General features: G+C 38.4%; 1 protein-coding gene across 2 annotated transcripts in view; it reads right to left on the reverse strand.

The window, feature by feature from the left end:
• The window catches only part of chl1a (cell adhesion molecule L1-like a), a 58,877-nt gene extending 46,890 nt beyond the window's left edge, over positions 1-11,987 (reverse strand). The window contains exon 1 of one of the 2 annotated variants that reach the window (XM_044211378.1): positions 11,970-11,987. The gene's annotated coding sequence lies outside the window, so the exon portion shown is untranslated. Of the gene's footprint in view, positions 1-10,598; positions 10,991-11,969 lie in introns of those variants that run through there. The other variant, XM_044211377.1, reaches the window with a different exon arrangement.
• Positions 11,988-20,546: the final 8,559 nt, after the last annotated feature.

A 20,546-nucleotide genomic window follows, 5' to 3' on the forward strand; every position in this document is an offset into this window, starting at 1 on the left:
AGAAAGAAAGCACTGACAATAACAGCCAACCATGGAGCTACAGAGATGTCCATGTACTTTGTGACAAGTTGTGATAAATGCCATTTTATGATGTTTAGAAAAAACTGTTCAATACTAGGGATTAACACTCATCTTCAAAGGGCTCAGACACAGAAAGTAATGAAACCTCGCTTCAGGTCGGGACCTGCCTGGTCTTGCAGCATGCACACAACATTGTGAACACTCTCACTCTCTGACTTGTCCTCTCCCACACTTAAACACCAAAAACATAATTTTTGGATGTCAAAAAAGAAAAGAGCGATTTTCCTGTCACAAAAAACGCATTTGGGTGTTTCTTCAAACAGGTTGCACCTGCAGCCTAGTTTCTTCTCAAACAAGACAGAAAAGGATGAGGAGTAATATTTCTACCTTAACATCTGTTTGTCTAGATGAAGAGAGTCTGAGCCAGGACTCCAATCCCATAAGAGTGTGTGACATTAAGAGGTATCATGTATAATATGTGCAGATTAAAAAATAATACCTTTTAATAACTGGCATACAGGGCAATAATGACACGCAGTCAAATGCATAATGGAATTCTACAAAGAATTTATATATGTGAAGTATTTATGAACAATCCTAGATGGAATGAAGAGAAATTATGTTAAGTGTTGAAAGTTAATTGCTGAAATTCTCTACATAAACCATGTGCTTTTGGGAGAAAAAGATCAGGAAAGGCAATTTATCTGGCAAATGCATTTACAAAACCATCCCACTTGTGAGAAACTCATCAGAAATAAATACTTAACCGCCTACTGGCAATCAATGAGTTTTGAAGCATCTGCTGCAACATGTCAAGAGATTAAGGCCCATGAGTCACCTCAATGTGCACCCTCAAAGCTATCATTACATGTGAAGCAAGCTCTGACATGGACTCACAACACAAAATCAAACTGAATAAAAAAACTGAACTTAATAAAACCCTGACTTTAAAACTACAATGTGTAAAGAAGAAAACAGAGCACTGATACTTAATACTGACAATAGGCTGATACTTATAATTTGTAAGTCATATTATCTTAATCAGTGAGAAAAGTCAACTAAAAACACAATCAGGGTCATCCTAATATAAGAGTGACTGATGGTGGATAAAATGTGCTACTATTACAGCACTAAAGGCAGCTGAGGCTTTCATGAGCTATTTTCTGGAAACTGGCCTCCAATTTCCTATTTCAGCTTGTTTTATCCTGGTTTTCCCTTACTCTGTTACATCAATGCTATGGCTCAGAGCCAACAGCGTTTGAGGAGACTCATCAGCTTGGTAGGTCTAAATTACTCTTGGAACAGCAAAGATAGGAGTTGTATCTTGCATCACCCTGTGTGAGTGATAGCCTCACTGCTGTCTAACACAGGCCCATAACAGGGGTACCCCTGTGAAAGTATCAGGACCTTGCTTCATTAGCATTTTTGGAACACCATGAATGAAAGTGTTTGTTCTGGTCTGTGCGCCCAATTGAAAGGGTCCATTAAAGAGTGTTTTAGGGGTTCCACTGTGTTGGGTCGGAAGTTTGGGAGCTGGTGTATGGAGGAAAGTGCCAAAGAAAAAAATGTTCTGAAGGACATGGTGGCCCGGATCAATCCATATGCAGATGATATACTGCTTGACATCTTTCAGCATGTGAACAGGTGGGCCGCATAAAGTGACAACATCAGTCAGGTTAATAAATGTTTCAACACAAAAACTGTTGGCAGGTTGTGATTAAACTCAGAGTGGCTGATCTCACATTCAGAGCCAAGTATCACCTGAAGCCTGTTTACTGTAAGTCAGAGATTGCAAAATCCCCCCAGGCAACTCTGCTGACTAACAATTATCAAATATATAATTTTCTCACACAAAGGTACTGCAAGGAGTAAGGAGGACATTTGGTTATTACAACACTGCACTCAACTTAGCAATGAAAAATCAAACTTCAAAGTAACACAAAAAGTCTCTTAACATGAAGGAGCAGAAGGAGGTACAATCTAGCGTGTAATCGCCACTGGGGACGGTCATGTCCCCCAATATATGAAAAATGTTCATTTGTCCCACCCAATATTTGTAATGACCAGTCATCAAATGCCTCGAAAAGCTAAAAAGAAAGCTCATTTTCTCCCTTCAATATTCAGTGTTAAACTGACTCCAAAACACACTGGATGGTCACTGAACTCCTCCTGCTTCATGTCAACCAGCAACAGTGAACACAACAGCTATGCGCACATCTCGCAAGCACGTGCCAAAGGTTTTGGCTGTTCTGTATGCTCTGTGCGCCATGCACAGTTGATCACACAGAGGTCTACTACACAGGTAAAACGCAGTCTGTTTAAATCACAGCATCACTGATACACATCAAATATAAACCATATTGTTACTGCTGTTGTTCATTACATCTGGTCGGATGTTTTTCAGTGTAACAGTCTGGGTGTTGATCTGAGTTTTACTCTGTCACTTGTCTTTCAAAAACTGGGTCTGTAGTTGATTTGTCACTAAAATGTGTCACCGTGAACCAACCAGGTTATCATTTTGTTTTTAGTCAAAATGCACACTTTGCTTGTGGGTGGTCCATAGACTGTATAAAACATGGACGTAGTGTCCTAGACATCAGCCATAGGTTTCTGAGGAGCCGTTGTGAAGCTCAAAGTGGGTGGTTCCTGGAGCCAGCCTCAAGTGGCCATTTGAGGAACTGCAGTTTTTGACACTTTCGAGTTGGCTTACTTTTTCAGCCCTAGAGGTTGCCTGTAGGGGTGGTCCTTACCACTCTATGTTCTGTGTCTGTTCTGTGTTTTACTGAACATCCAACATGCAGCTGCTGGTATACATTTTATTTGTTTTTACAAAATGTGCTCATACACAGACTGTGTTAGGTGTGTGGGCATTTGGATACAATTAGGAGCTAGTACAGACACAGAATTTCCCAGATCAGCAACATTGACCATTAGTGCTTTAGTAGTACTTTAAAAGTAGACTTATGGCAGACTGCACTAGATTGTAAAGGTGCGCCTAATAAAGTCGCCACTGAGTGTATGTAGGCAACAACACATGACGAGGTGTGCTAAAACACAGTGGAGGACAATGGAGAAAAACACCATAACATGTAGGGACATTTCCAGCGCTGAGTCCATTATTTTAAATATATTGACACCTAAGAGATTATACCATGGTCACTTATCACAGAAAATAATTGCCCCTAGTTCTTTTTACTCATATTTCATGGTTAAATTCAATTCAGCTGTAAGAAATAACAAGTAACTTAGAAGGAAGCACAAGTACTGTTGCTATATGATTACCTGCGGTTTAACATACCTTAAACACAGATTATTGACAGTGTTTTAACTGTTTAACCAGAATTATGTTCACCATGTCCTCATTTACAATTTAAACAGACCCCTAGGAGCCAATCAGAAGCAAGTATTTTCTGGGGCCAGGGCCAGGGTATAATTATAGTAACCAGTCCTTCATTTTTAAGGTAAAATAAATTAATTATTTTGCACTTTGATGTTAAGAATCTTTCCACAAGAAAGTCAGAAATTCATGTTACCCAAAAACAAATGTTTATCTGAGGGAATTTTCAAGCTGCCTCACCTCTATCTATTCATTGGAAAGAAGCATTTCAGACAAGCAGGAAGGTGCATGCAGATTTGCCTGAACATGATGCATATCAACAAAGGTAGAACTGCATACTACCACATAAAGAGTCATGAGAGCGTGAGAGATTTAAAAACAGGCAGAAAGCGAGAGGGGGAAGGCAGAGAGTTTTGGGGGTGATATCTACGGCACAGGAGAGCGAAATCCATGGGAATTCGACTCATTAGCATATGAATCAAATTCCAGCAGCAGGAAAAAACAGACATTCAGTTCAGAGCCCGTTGTTAGGAGTACCAGCAGTAGATGAGCAAAATCATTGCGAGTGCAAGGGTCAAAGTTAATCCTCCCATGGTGTCCTACAAAAGTAAAACTAAGGATTTCAGAGGTCTGGGCAAAATATGATAAAGATAATAAGATGGAATAATTGTTTTAGCCAAAAATGCCAAATATTTGTTGGTTCCAGCCTCTAAAATTAGAGGATTTTATCCTTTTCTTTGTCATACATGATAATAAACTGAATATCTTTCGGTTTTTTGACTGTTGGTTGGACAAAACAAGACATTTGAAGATGCCACCCTTATAACATTTTTCACTATTTTCTTACATTTTACAGACAAAACTTTAACTGAGAAAATAATCAGCACATTAATCGATAATTAAAATAATTATTAGTTATACCCTATATTCAACACTTGTGTACTTAACAATCCAAATCCAGATTAAAAGATGATCAATGATCCACTTTTGGTTGCAGTAAGTAACTAAATACTTTTATGTACTATACTTAAAGTTGCTATAATCAATCATTTTTTAATATTATACATTTAATACAATACATCTAATACAATATATCAAATGACAATGTGAAAACAATGTGACAATGTGAATGGGGTTGCGCGTAGTGATGAACCTACAGAGAATTATCACCCAATTCTGTGGCTCCTCTCGGCTTTACGGAGCTTTATAGTCACTTTCAGCTCATTGTTCAGCTGCACGGCCTGCAACTTTACTGTTTTGGTTAATTTGTATTGGACTTACATTCACCTGATGGCCAGAAACACGACAGTGATTGATAGCCTCATCTTCCAAATGATTAGCAGCTGTTTGCAAACAAGTTTGTCATGTGAACTAAAAAGGTGGTGATATGTAACTGTCGTGTTTACAACTTGTTTCCGCTGCCCCCAAGTGGCCAAAAAATAGCTGGAACTTTTAGTTTAAGATTTAACATGCAGGCTCAATTATCCAACAATAGTAGTAAAGCAGTTAATAATGAGAAAGTAATGGTAATAAAATAATGTGTGTAATAATATAACACACTTGGATGAGTACTTTTCATACTTTCAGTAAATTTTGCTGATGACACATCCAATTTTGCTTACATTTTAAATTTTTTGCTAAATTTGGAATGCAGGACATTTAATTCATGTTTTAATTTTTCAATGATGGTATTGATACTTTCACTTAAGTAAAAGATCAAAATACTTGTTCCACAACTGTCCACTTTATACGTTTCTGAAAATCAAGGAATACACTGGAAAGAGATGTTTTGAGCCTCCTATCGGGTGTGGCTCATGTAGATCATAACAGCCTTAAAGCAGGGGAACATGTATGAACATGGAAACTATACACCACATTCTTTACTCCTGTCAAACAAAGGAGCCCTCTTATCATTATGTTTCCACACACATGTGCCTGCTATACAGTCAGATTTAGTGATGATTGTGTGACATGCCCTGATTTTGAAGTTGCCCCCTCTCTACAGGTTCCAGGACCAAAACAAAACAGAGTTTGCAATGATCTGCTGAGAAATCTGCAGGAGGTGACCACATGCCGAGAGGATGTTTACTTCATAATCTGGCAACTGGGACATGCTGACATTGTCAACAAGGCGATGTGCTGTATATGTCACAACTTATTTTGTATTTCTGTCTCAAAGTGAGCATTTGTCCCAAAAGAGGCGTCTACACAGTGAGGGTACTGTTCAAAAGCAAGAGTCCAGTGAAGAGCAGTTCAAGTGCCAGCAAACCATGTTCCTCATCACTAAGAGGAATGCAGCCTATTGTCAATTGAACTTGAGCAAAAGCTCCTGAAAGTGCAGCACGGGGGGTAGAGGGAGGCTGAGGACAGCATACATGACCGCCCTCAAAGCCAGATCATCTCGCTCCTCTTGTGCTCGCTAGAGAAACTTCAGTTGCTCCAATTCAGACGGGGTGCAAAGTTATTTGTGCCCCCTGTGTGAGGCGTTTATTTCACCAAACAGTTGTCGGCTGGAGCGGTCATGACCTTTGCTCTTGGTTGTTAGGAACAGCCAGAGCTGAGAGACAGAAAGCCAGACACCATGGTAACAAGAGTGCTGGTATCTATGCTGGAAAAATTTACTGGGAATTTTAAAGAAATTTCCACAGGATACAAGCTTAATCCCTTCACGGGTGAAAGTCTGATGCTAACAAATCTGTCAACAAAGTTAAAAAGGCAGACAAGATAGACAGGCTGAAGACACAATCAGTTTCTGACAGTGACCCCTCTATTTTAAACCACAGTGTTGACAGTGGTGAGTTCCTGTCAGTGACTCCAGTAAATATTTCACAAGCATTCCAAATGTGGACTGGCTGTCCTCGGAGGAGTGTAATAAATTCCCTCACCAAATACACACATCAGTGTTCAACCCATTTAGTTTCTCTTTCATGGTCATCTTCTGATCAAAGCCAACCAAGCATCATTAAATTATTGAGCGAGAAGTGGGGCAGGGATTCCTGCATGTCCTTTTATGGAATAGAAGCAGGGAGTTACTAAACAAACTAACACGCACAGCAGAAAAGACCATGGGAACAGCACAGCAACCACCTGCCATTCTTTATCAAACATAAAAATCCTGCTTTAGATTCTTTCTATGCATTAGTTTTGTATTGGGGGCTGGTTGCAGATGATGGATGGCACTATGGTACTGAAGACTGGACCTAATACAAAAAGATGCTGCCAATTTCAGTTTCCACAAAATGTCATTTAAACATGCAAAGATCAATTATGACACTGTTTCTGACAGCTGTAATCTTACATTCTCAAGTACTCAGTCTGCTAAATTTATTCATGTATGCAGCATTCTCAGATTATCTTCTTAAACAGCACTTAAACAGTTAATCCACATGAATGCTTTCTCTGATTCTATTGATATGTAAAATATGTGATTATTGTGCTTCTCTAGAAAAGCAAACACAATCACATTTTTTTCAAATTAATTCTTTGCTTCAGGAATAAGAGATATTTTGCAGGCTTTGCCATCTGTTTAAAAGCAGTCTTTGCATTTCGGTTCCCTCAGACAATTTCTTGACTTGATAGTCATTTCTGAATGATTTGACAGTAAAACTGTAGTGTCTCATTCAGAAGATGTTCATTTACACTTAGTTGTTGTTCCTGCTGCAATTAGAGAGCTTTGCACATGAAATAATTTAGCATCTTATGCCTGTTTAACAACTTTTATATTTTGCAGGGACGAGAAACCTTTAATTGCTTTATACTAAGCAGCGAACTGTCGGTCTGATGTTATGAGTTCATGTTAGACTTTATAGCATAAAATGTTGTGATATGGTATGGGTGTTCACCTCCCTTCCTATACTTTCTAAGTAAAGGAATCCCCAATCACGTCTGCCTCATCAATAAAGTTCCAACATAGATATTAAGTCCTAGTGGCTCTCAGAATTTGATAACAACAAATGCACACATTTAACCCTCTGGAAGTGGCAGAAGAGCAAAGTTACTTGCAACGTAGACAGTTTATACTACCACTAAATTAGATTATTAGATTGTCTTCTTTCGTGCAGCGGCTGTATGTTGATAGCATCATGCTGAGTGACTGGCAAGGGGTTTTACTCTTCCCAGCGCGTCACTGATTAAGTGGCTAAGAAACTCACCCCCTGCCTGGTAAGGCTGTTACACTGCACTAGCTGCTCCTAATGGATAACAATGAGCTGCTCAGATGCTGACAGCAGCTAAACATACTCTGTTCTGTCAGGACACATTTGGCTGCATTTCAAACCCATTCAATGCATTATACAATAACAGAATGTTGCATAAATATGCTACATACAATATTTAATAGTAATACGGTAATAATAGAATATTTAGTCCACAAACTTCAAGTTTTAGAAGTGTTTTTGTGAGTTTATCACTTTTGTAAAGCCAGGGTTTGAGTGAATATAGTAAAACTCATCCAACAGGCTCCAATTACACATTATTACAGAGGTTGCTGAGAGGTTATTATCAGTTCTTTTTTCTCTGGAAGACAGAGTAGATAGGTGGAGACAGCATGCCTGGCATGTGGCAACACATGCTGGATATACCTGTCCCAGGGTGATGGCGTGTACAACCTCTGAAAAAGTAGTAGGAGGTGATTTACTGGGACACTTTTACATTTATTTTCTGTCATTGTTGCCACTGGGGAGGTATTTGCCTTAGAAAGTTTGGATTTCCATTTCACGGTGTCAAAGCATTATGACATTTCTGGCTGAATCCACTGTCAGTTTGCATTCAAGTGCTTGCTTCATAAGAAGTGCACTCAGACAAACCACTCACCATCTGACATTTAGAATTTATCATCCTTTCTCTGCCTCTAATAAACCAGAAAATGCCGGTGAGCCATGGATTTGGAAGGTTCACTTTTCACATTTGTGGAGAACCTTTTAGTCAAAACAACCTGCACAATACAATGTTTCTTAATGTTTCATAGAGAGAAAAAAAAGATTTGAATCTTTACACTGAAGAAGGCAGAGCCAGTCTGTGTGTTTTAAGTGGACTGTTGAATCCAAGTAGAGCTCAACCGAAAATTAAGTGGCAGCTATTTGATTTTTTAATCATTGTTTAAGCAAAAATGCCAAACATTCGCTGGTTCCAGCTTCTCAAATGCCAGTAAACAAAATATCTTTGGACTATTGGCAATAGACATCAGTTTACGTTTGGGGAAACTGTGATGGGAATTTTTCACTTTTTTCTGACATTTTAATGACAAATGATTAATTGACAAAATAATCAGCAGATTCATCGATAATGAAAATAATCCTTAGCTGCAGCCCTAAATCCAAGATAAAAAAAATTGTGTGTTTTATAGGGCTACAACTACCACTACAATCATTTTCATTATTTTCTTGATTAATCAATTAATCGTTTGGTCAATAAAATGTTAGAAAACAGTGAAAAATGACTATTTCAGTTTTGCAGAACACAAAGTAATGTCTTCAGATTTCTTGTTTAATCCCACAAACAGTCCAAAACACTCGTTCTGAAACTGATATTCAGTTTACAATGATATCAGATGAAGAAAATCAGGAAATCTTCACATTTAAGAAGCTCAAACTGAAACGATTAATCGTTTATCAAAGTTGTTGCGGATTGATTTTCTGTTAATCAGCTAGCCGTTTCAGTGCTTACCCGGCTTATTATATACTTGAAGATTAAAAATCTGCAGCTACGCTTGAGGCCATAGAATGTTATCATACGTACAGTTAGTAGGTTAGCATGCTAAAGTTTAGCATTAATCTTAAGGTGTGGCTGAGGCTGAAGGGAATTCTGTTATTAGTTTTAAAGGTATCCTATCATGAAGTGTTTGACTTAAATATTGTGCTGTTTGTGGCATTACATGAAAAGTAATCAACATCATCCTTTGGGGACAATGAACCTAATTTCATGGCATCTAATATTTGTTACTGTAAAATATAGATCTGCTCCACTTCATTCTGGACAAAAGTGTTGGACCAATAGACCAACGGCTCAACCTTGCCATCCCCACTGAGCCAGGGGTCTGGTTACAACTTGCATTTGTGTGTTTATGTCACATTCCTGTACATACAGTATGTATTGGCATATTTGCTATCTACTGGTGCACTGTGTATGCACACTTTCATACTGTACATAGTGATCATTTAAAACTACATGACCGTGTACACGTGAAGAGAAGGGGAGAGAATCTGAGAGAGCGCACACCACGCCTGAATAGACACATAACTGGATGTTTTTCAAAGTTTGAATTAAAAGCTGACCTGTTTCTCATGTAACAACTTGCTGTTCTGTAAATGAATTTACTGAAAGCTTCGCCCAAACATCACCACAGGGAGTGAGGATCCCAGGATTCCCCAATTACCACATTTCAGTCAAGTTGGGTCACACAAAGAGGGAGACACGACCCATTTTGCTTTGACAAAGCTGCAGAGGCATGAATAGGCCAGCTTCACAGGACTGAGCGTGGCCAATGCTCTGGACAACTTATCCGCCACCACTCCTCTTCACTCTCTGAGTGGCCACACAGAGGAACAGACACAGAGAAATGTGATCACACTATAAACCACTTGCATTCATGTAAGGAATTCTGACTTTTGAAAGAGGTGGAAAGCAACTGAGCAAGTACCAAACAGTCCCAAAAATCCAAAACACTGTCAATGAAAACCCTTAATTCTGCTTGGGAGGTACCAGGAATATCTGCAATATGCAGGTTACAGAAAAAAGATAAATGTAAAACACATGAAAGAGATTACAGATTATTATACAACAGAGGTGCCATATGATGTTAAATATTGATGAGGAAATGTTTTACACAGTTGTAGACAGAGTGAAAATACTGTATCCACAGTACAGACAATGAATAGCCAAGATAAGAATCAAATCGAATTCTTGTTTTTGATATCATTCACTGTAAGATCTTACACTTTGTCTCCGATAGCCTGCATGGGTGCAGATTCATTTTTGATTGTTTTGTCTCTGAGCGCCACAGGGATCAGACAGCTCACAGCAAAAGTCTTCACCTGAGAACTGCCCCTGATTTAAACTGACAAATAAGACGTTCAACTTGCAGTATCTTGATTGTTTGATAAGTGCGGTGGCATTTACAAGTTCTGACTTTATGCTGACAACCCAATGTATCACAATGTGCCTCTATGACAAAGCTGAATGGCTTCTTTTTTGGTCACAAACCTGGATAAAATAACATTATGTTCATTTTGTTGTAGCTTACCCATAAGACGAGCAACTGGAGTGATGTCAAGAGTCTTCTACCTATCGAGGTTTCGTCTTCAATTCCCCCAGGAGAAGCTAGTCGTCCAAAATGTAAAAGTGATGGCAACTTTTAGACCGCGATATGACTGAGTGCTCATGGAGTGACAAACATCACAACTCCTGCAGGGTTTTTTTTTTTTTACCTCAGACGCCCAACGTGTGCAACTCTTTGACTGGCGGCCAAAACTGCGCAGTCAACAACTGCAACTATGACTCAAGTCTCCACAAGGTCGTTTCTCTATTTTAGAAGCGACAAAGGTCAAAGGACACGTAGTAACTCTGAAGACGGTGCGTGTGGAATGACTGCTGTCATACACTCTAACCGGCATGTGCCCATAGGCTTTGAGTAAAATATGTGCGCAGGCCTACACAAAATGTGGGGAAATATTTCATTCCGCGTGTGCGTGCGCGCGTGTCGAACGTCAATCAAGGGAAAGGCAATTGCGCGCGAGCGGCGTCACGCCCCATTAACCTGCGCACAGCGCTACTCCAGATGCCCTATGCAAAAAAAAAAACAGTCGAGCCTCTTTATAAACGTCAGTTACATTTTTTTACTGGTGATTTCAAAGGACAATCACTGTTCATTCATGCACGTAATTACCCTTTCCGAATATCTAAAGAGGATGAATGGCTGCTGAGTGGACTTCTCCTCTCTACTGTATTTGCCTGCTCAAATTTAAAGGTGATACAGCTAAAGAATGGCTTACAGTTTCAATGGACAAGTGATAATGTACAATATATCTCTCACGCACACTTAGAAAGTGAGTAGAGAGTAGGTGAAAACACTGAAAACTATGCCAGTGTTTGTACAGAGTGACAGCAGTCATATCAGAAGCAGAAGCATATACTTGGTATAATACTTTATTGATCCCCGAGGGGAAACTCTTTCGTTACAGCTGCTCACTGTCACGTCAGTGCACACAGGAATAGAAGAACTACGCAAATCAAACTATAATACACTATAATACAAGTAAGATACATTAAGTACACAGTGGATATAAAGTATAAAAGCTAAAATAAGTGTAAAGTACAAAAGTGGATTTACAGGTTGATAAGTATGGTACGGTATATTACAATGTAATAATATAAGTAATAAGTAATAGTGCAATAATGAGTACTGTCAAGTTAACTGTAACCGGATTATTAGACGGTGGATATTGCCCAGCAGTAATAGAAGTATGAATAAATATCAATAAATAGGGAATTGTAAACTAAAACAGAGTATATTGCACAGGAGTATTAAACAGAGAATATTGCACAATTATTTTAAGTATTGCAGTGATGTCACTACTCTCATTTTCGTAAAGAGCATAGTTTAAATTACACTTACACACAAGTTACTCAGGTTTTGAAGAAAAAGGAAAGTTAAAAGTTGCACAAAGTAAGACGACGAGACGGAGCAATGGCAACAGGCAGCATGCACATTGGCGCATGCGCACTAAGTTTCAGTTCTGCGAGTGAACAAACACAATTAACACTAAGTAATTTTACTGTCCCAGTGTTGAAACATTCTGTCACCTGAAGTGTTTGTTCTGAAGGAATGTGAAGTGTAGGTATGTGGAGAGAGAGAGAGAGCGTTCTTGCAGATAAATAAGAAAATGTCTATTTAATAATACTACAAATCCGGACCATTTGAGCACATCAGCAGCTTTAATTATCTGTAAACTAAACTAAGACGAGTCCCCAAATGATGTAGAAGGGGAGCAGACCTGAAACAATCAATTGAAAAAAGAAAATAATTATCAGATTATCACTTAATCACTAATGAAAATAATAATTTATTGCTGGCCTATGTGAGAAAGTTTTGACACCCAGAAGGCACTAAAATGAGAATTATGAAAAAAAGTATTCTCTCTTATTCACACAAGTTAAATTCACTGATGTTCAATAATATTTACATTATGTGGGTTTCCTTTGTATAACAGTGGCATTACAAACCAGACACAGTGCACTCAGTACTCAGTCAAATTGAAGACCTCAAGTCTAACTCATTCAGAGACAGTTATACATGTTTTGCTCCTGATTCTGATTCAGCTTCACTTTATTCACCAGACACAATACATTTACCTTACCAGCATGACCATATTGACAACACAGATGAAGCATTTCATTCTATGTACAGTATGTCTTAGTTGACACTCACTGTGCAATCAGAGGATCAAATCACATAGTGAAGGATGCAATCCCTCTCCTGTAAACTCCTGTGTAAAAATAGACTTTTGTTGACAAATGCTCTTAGTTGGACTATACATTTGAGATTTTAATTTCTAGGCAATCAAGGCCTTTAAAAAGGCAAAGCCCTTCAATATACTGGTGCTTTGTGTACAGCGCAACTGCTACAAAACACAAATGCAACACATGAGTACACACTCCAGAAAGAAAAATGACTTAACTCTGTACTTTTTTTGGTGTTTTAATCTTGAACCTTGATGTGACTTTGGGCTTTGTGTGGATCACAAATACATTAAAACACTAAAAAGTTTACTTCCATCAACATGTATAGACCATAAATAAAGCTCTTCACTTCAAGTTGTCCATGCCATGCTCCGTTCCCACAAGGTTCAAACTTAACTGTAAGAAATAGAGAGGAAGCTTACATTCCAATTACCACTTGAACCAGCAGTGAACACTGGGTCCTGAACTTTGACATTGCCCTCTGTAGAGAGAGACACCAGGCAGAGCACAGCTTGGAGATCACACATTTTCACCCATTAAAAAGGCCATTGTGCTGCGCTGACCTGTAATCTTGACCTCAAATTGTGTTTCTCTGTGGCTCGAAGCACTCCACTGCTGAAAAGTGAGATCTGTAGATTCCTCTCCACCTTGGAGTCTCAGTATGTATCAATAGAAGTAATTCTATAGTACTGAATATGGAAAAGCAACGTTTTGCCCAAATTGAAAACTCTTTATTGAAGAGCCTGACACCTCATAGCAATTCATTTTTATCAATACATACATTCCCAGTGGTAGTTCACATTGACCTCTGCCCTATGTTTTTGAACTACAGAGAAAACATGCATAGGAAATATAGTTGCCATAATAATGGATGTACTGTTTCATTGGTGGCAGGTCTTTCCTCTGTGGTATAACAATGCCCCCTAGTGCCATCTCAGATGGCCTTGCACACCAGGGAAGCAGCAACACAATCTAGAAATAGTATTTTCACAGCCTTGCTTCAGCAAGCTGAGAAAGTCTGTAATAATTTCTCCGGGCTTTAATTAAAATTTTAGTATTTCTTGGATATATTCAAACATCACTTGTTAATGTCATCTGTTTTTAGAGAAGCTGGGAAATGTGAGTTGACTGATTAATCCTAATGAGTATGTTTGAAAGTTCAGATTTATGTCCAATGAGGAGGATATGTGCACTATACTGTATCTATATTAATCTCATGCAGTAGATGGAAAGTACCTGTCTTTTCTAAGGTGCGTATGAAACATAATTTCTACCAGCTGCAGAAACACTGCGCCACAACTGCTTCTCCCAGTGTTTTGTTCTTGGTTGAATGTGGAAGATCTATATGGATTTTTCAGTTGGTTAAGCCAGAAATATTCTTCTGGTGTTTCTGCTGCTGAGTCTGTTGTGGACACATTTTATATATTGGAGTTAAACACAAGAGGGAGCTTCTGAGTACATTTCCCTGTGGTTTACACAGACAGCAGGTCCATGTGGTAATTTCTGCCATCCAGGTAGTGATTTGACATAAAATAAAATATTATATCAAATCACCAAATGTACTGACCTTGCAGTTAAGGAAAATATTTCGCAGTTCATCCAAAAAACTCTTCACCATGATCTTGCAAGTGGCTGGGTGGACTGGGGCTCCCTGGTGGTTTAGTGGTCTAAGACACATAGAGTACATAACATCGTATCAAACTTAAGACACGCTGGTGAAAAAAACCCTGAACTTTAGTGACCTTCAATTAACAATTTGTTTTCTGTGTTATATTTCGGCCCTACTGGAAAACATCACAGTACTTAATTTGAAATCTTTGGCATAATGTTGCCAGTCTTCCCCAAATGGTGGCACTGACCTTCAGATAATTGTTAATGAAGGTAAATTAAACATTGTTTGTCTATTTCTAAATGGCAGATTCAGTGACATAATATTAAATGATCAGTATCAGTACTGGTGCAATAAAAATTTGAACGAAGTGAGTGTCAGATTTGATTGATGTGGGCTCCTCTAGAAGACTGACTGAAATGTAAACGAAATGCACTTTTGTTCAGATGAAATTTGAATTATAGATCACAGGATTCACACCTATAAATGTTTCTTTAGCCATATAACCACTGCCATCTGCTTTTGACTGGTAGTCTTTTTGCCATTGCACTTCAAGGATTTTCCATAGTACAAGGCTGAACTACTGCTCACTGTATGGAATCGTCCAATTATGAGTTTCTTTGTATTGAGACCCAGCATGACGATGTCAGGGATCTTTCTCTGCATCCATTCCCTTCAGTACAATTTTCAATATCACAGACAGACAAAACACAGGTTTTCTTTGCAGTGTCTTATTTAACCAACCTTACCTTTAAGTGGCATATTCATAAAAGAGTGCCAGAATGGAAGAAAAGAGTTGACGCTGTGCTGAGCAATGCTCTCTCTGAAGAAGAATGTTTCTGAGAATACAGAACATGTTTCTCGTATCGGAGGAGAATTATGCTGCATGCGCTTTTTAATGACTGCTCGTATTATGTAGGCTACACTGGGAACATTTCAGATGTACTGTCAGTGGATTATTGATGGGTGCTAAATAGAGATGGACTATGAATAAATGTTGACTGATAAGTGCAGTCAAAGCCAGCTGCCTTCATTTATTGACTAAAGACCCAGGGGTGTGAGTGTGTGTGTAATATCAGTGTTGCTGTGGAATACGAGAAGTTTCATCATCACCACTTAACAGTATTACAGGCAGCTCGCTAGACTATTGGTGCCCAAGGGAAAAATTTAAACTGAAATGTTAAATGGCTTTAATACATGTGCACATTGGGAATATGTGACTAAGGGTTGCATTTATGCTTTGTTGTGTTTCTCTGGGCTCTGCTTTGGATATACAGCATATGTATCTGCGTGTGTGTGTGTGTGTGGCTCAAAATGCCAACACTTTAGTTTGTCTAAACTGGTACATGAAGCCCTTTTCTACTGAATCGATATCATTTCAGCATCACAACTTTGTGTCAGTTGATAGAAATAACTATATATTCCAAATAACAGACCACTGTGAGAGAGATACAGAATTAATTACTTGTTATCTAAAGGACATGAGAAAAGCATTACATAAAAGTTGAAATACTTTGTAGAGCACAGGGATTATTATAAGCATATTCAAAGTAACAAAGTATATATAATAAATCAATGAACATGGTCACATCATTATAGCTTAGTTTTCTTTATTTTACAGTAGTATATATTTGTAATGAAAGCAGTACATGATAATAACAAAAATACAAATGCAAGCTTCCATTAGTTTCCTTACAGTGCACCAACAAAGTTTTATCTTCGTACACTTGTAATATAGATTTTCTGTTTCATGTACACTGATAAGTCAGCATGTTGACCATTAAGGGGTCCTTTATGTTAATCAAGATGTTTGAATAATTCATGTGTCTGACATCGTGAATGCTAAGCTAGGCAAAGGCATTGGGAAACAGATGTGTTCACCCTTAACCAGCTAATGATCACCCATGAAAATTTGAGATCCAAGCAGATCTACCGCTGTTCATGGTGGCCATAATGAGAAAACATTGCCTTTTTACACTATTTCTGCATCATTTGTCACCAAAAATGTGCTAGTTAACACTTGAGAACTGCAGAGTAGTTTCTCATAACCAGCTGTTTGAGGTTGATTGTGTTTTTGCATTTTCTTGAGTGTGCTGATGAGACCCTTTTGTGTACTTCATGTTGTGTGTTGATGTTGGTGTCTAATTGTAACTAAAGCACATCTTTAAAAATCAGCAAAGATAATTTTTGTTTTTATACAATACAATAATATGCTTGTTGCTTTTAATGTATTCTAAGTGCAGGGAATCGTTGTGTCATTGACAAGCAGAGAGTGAAAACATTCATTAGGAAGAGACTATTGAAAATCTATACAGCGGTCTACACCTTGGACCTATAAATATATCTAAATCCCAGTCAACTAGGATAGATCTTTTCATTGAACACTTGAGAACAATGTGTGAAAACAAATGCCAGCAGCACTGGGATGCACGCTAGCTGAACATCTATGATGTTAAGTTTATGTGCAGGAGCCCTCTCTAGAGAGGAAAAGTATGGGAGAGAACCCACTTGGGTGACATCCCCATTGTTTGTTCCATTATACTGCAGGGTTCACTTACATATAAGCCTCTAATGCTCTCAAAATGAAAGTAAACACAACTCCCAGCTGCCTTGTTTTCTCATGAAGGAGGCAAACATTTAATTTAAGGAGAAGGCAGCACTTGATGGGTTAAGCGAGTTGAGTGAAGCTATACAATTTTCACCAAAACATTTTCTGCTAATAATAATACTGTTCACTCATAGATGGGTTTTTAGGGTTTCTAGGGCCCTGTTTCATTTAAATAAACATTGGCCCTTTGCAAGGTGTTTTAAAGATGCCTGCATACAGTCAAATATATAATATGCATGTAAATTGATATTAAATAATAAATATGAATGCATTAATTTGCGCAGTTTATTTATTTTGAGTAAGTTATTTAAATATTAACAATTGTATGTTTCTTTCCTGTCCATATCTGGTCTCTAAAATCGAGAAGAAGAGAAGAAAATGTGATCCTGGAGCCAACCAAAGACCTGTGATTGTGTGGATTCATGCAGCTTCCCATAAGAGAAACATTGCCAATTTCATGTGAGGTAGGCTGGCCTTGTAGGTTCAGCAGCTTTATTGATTGCAGATGTCAGACAACCTAATATTGGGCAGCAAAATTGAACCCTGAAAACAACATATTCACATGTATGCACACACACACACACAAGATGAATCAATGGAAAGCTGGTGAAATGAGAGCTAAAATATTTATAGGTAATGAATATTCTGCAGAGAGTACTTTTGTATCATCCGTGCAACAGTTTTACAGATAAAATATTTATAGCTGCTTAAATAAATGCAACAGCCGGACAACCTAAACATCAGGGATGTTAGGTGAGTATAAACACGTGATACACTATGCTTGTCAGTCACTATGGATACAAAGCGCTTCAGTTGTCTAAAAGCATGATTTAAGTCTGTACGTCTACTTCATGTTATCAAATAAAGTATCACTGAATATGAAAGCAGGACAGACTTCCTTTCTGAAAATTCATAACACATGGCAAGTTGTTCCATTTAACAATCTCTCCTCTTCCCACCCTTTACCACACTTAACACCTCCCCTCCCCCTGCCCTGACCAAAACGAAAGCATTAAAGCAATTTTGACTTGGTTATCGCTTTATGTGTTGCCATTGGCATAATTTATTACCAAGTGAGCAGCACTGAAAATGTCTGTTCTGATTGGCATGAGGGCGTGGGCAGTAATGTCTGCTGCCACCTGCTCCTTTCCCAATGTTTTCTGCTCAGCAGTGCAAGGCTACAGGCGGTGAGTCTAATTCTGTCTGCACTGCGAGTTTAGGATTTAGGGACTTTTTTTTTTACCAGGGCCATAAAGGCATCGGGAGATGATGATGTCTGTGCAATTTAATCTTGTCAGAACTTCAAGGTTGGCCCAGAGGTAGAGATACTGACTATCAACAAACCACTGTTAGAAACTCTGTTGGGTTGATTCCTGGCACTGGGTCAGGAGTGTAGGCCATTAAATCTGCACACTATTAACTGCAAGGTGGCTGTTGTTACAGACCACAAACACTGCTAAAGAGTCCTTGAGTAAGACACTAAACCACAAAATTACTGCGAGGGTGATGTACTGTTGCTAAGCGTAAGAAACTTTCTGGCCTCTTTAAGTTGACTTGAAAACTCATTGTACAAACTGCGATTTTCAGATCTCTGTTACAATAAAGCTGGCACATACTGCTGGTTGGTATTCAACTTAGAAATGACTCACTTGTGTAAAGCTGCCTTTTTGTTTTAGCAGTTGTCACTGCTGAAATTGCTGGTGCATCAGTCACAAACACTGTGAAATTATATAATGCAGTAAAGGGAACTCCACAATAAACATATTCCACACACAGGGAAACTGCTTTGGCAAAGAGAACCAGTGTTCACAAGTAGACCCTCACCAACGGCGACTAAAAAGCACTTAACCGGACATTTGCTTAATAACACTACAACCAACAGCCTCTGAATGACCATCAAGTTGAATCAACACCTCTGACTGTCTCTAGCACCACTGACCATTATGAGCTTCACCAAATGTATCTTTACTTTGTTATTTTGCCCACATGGAAAGGAAAACGTCATTTAGAGCTGCTCGCTGTGTGGCATTTTTACTGCAATCAATATAAATCATTGTTACAGTAAATTACTTGAGTTGCCTTGATATCACTAATGAAACTGTGGTACAGATACTTAGTAGTAGCCTCTGCTACACAGCAGAGGTATTGCAAGTGCTGGTAAATTATGATCCATATTATGACCGCATTTCCAATAAACCATATTACTTCCTGTTGCAAAGGAGAAGGCTACTGTTTGCTCCCCCAGGCATCGCTCTGCATGAATTTGTTTAATAGAGTAAGAAGGATAAGAGCTCATAATGTTTTTCACTCACACCACCAGCTGTTGTTGCAAGAAATCTTTAGTTCACTTTAGGCTGTATGAATACTGTCCTGCCCACCTCTTCAGCCATTAAGCAACCTCTTTGTGGTTGCAGCATAATACAGAATTCCTGTACCCAGTGACTCACAATCTAAATCCAGTGAAAAGGCAGAGGCTTCTAATTTCTTTTTTGTTTGTTTGTTCAGGTATTATGTGTAATTGGTGTCTGTAAATAACTTTAGCAATAATTAGTTAATAGTTAAACACTATAGCAGCTTTACTGAAATTTGTGGGAGTTCACAAATGTATTATATCTAGGCCACATCAAACTCATTAAAAAGTCTAGTTTAATTCAAGATATCTTATATGCTACCCACGCTATCTAAGATTCATCAATTAATGTAGACAGACAGACAGATAGTGCATCTCCCTGCTGAATTTACTGGACTCACCCCAGATCAGACCTCACAAACTAATTTCTACTTGCAGGTCTCTTCTGTAACCAAACAAAAAAATGTTATTGACCTGCAGGAGAATTTATCTCCAAGTGGATCTTTCCCTTCATTAGCCCCTAGCAAGGCCTCCCTATCAGCAGCAGTAGAGAGTAAATTCTTGATGCTCCAAAGTAATGGACCTCCACAGCCATGGAACTGCAGTATGCAATAAAAGGTATGCTGGCCCATTAGTCTTCTATGCAAGGATGTTGAAAACAGTCGGGCTAATGAACTAAGGCTACCAGAAATGTTAAAAAGAAAAGAAAAAAAGAAAACACTGAGGGATACTTGCTGAGTTAATATGAGAGAGAAGGAGAGAGTATCATTGAGAGCGCCTGTGTGATATATTTAAGTGAACTGCAGACAACACGAAAAACATTTTAGATTGACAACCACGTAGATGAGAGATGTTTTTATTGTTCAGATGTATTATACACTAGAGCAAAGGGGTATGAAAAAAGGAAGAGGATTTATGGTTTTGTAGAAATTGATTACAACGAAAGTGAAAGTTTACATATTTGAAGCAATACTGTAGCTGCTTTATTTTTCATGAAATAATAAAGTAGGCTATAAAGTGTTTCCTCCAGTCCTGACAAATTGACAAATTGTCAAATTACTTTCCATTTACAAGTGACAAATTGCCTTCCATTTCTACCAGTGTGTGTGTGTGTGTGTGTGTGTGTGTGTGTGTGTGTGTGTTTGTGTGATGCGTGTCCCTTTCA

Source organism: Siniperca chuatsi, linkage group LG10, assembly GCF_020085105.1.
Source record: "Siniperca chuatsi isolate FFG_IHB_CAS linkage group LG10, ASM2008510v1, whole genome shotgun sequence".
In the NCBI taxonomy this organism is placed as follows: Eukaryota; Metazoa; Chordata; class Actinopteri; order Centrarchiformes; family Sinipercidae; genus Siniperca; species Siniperca chuatsi.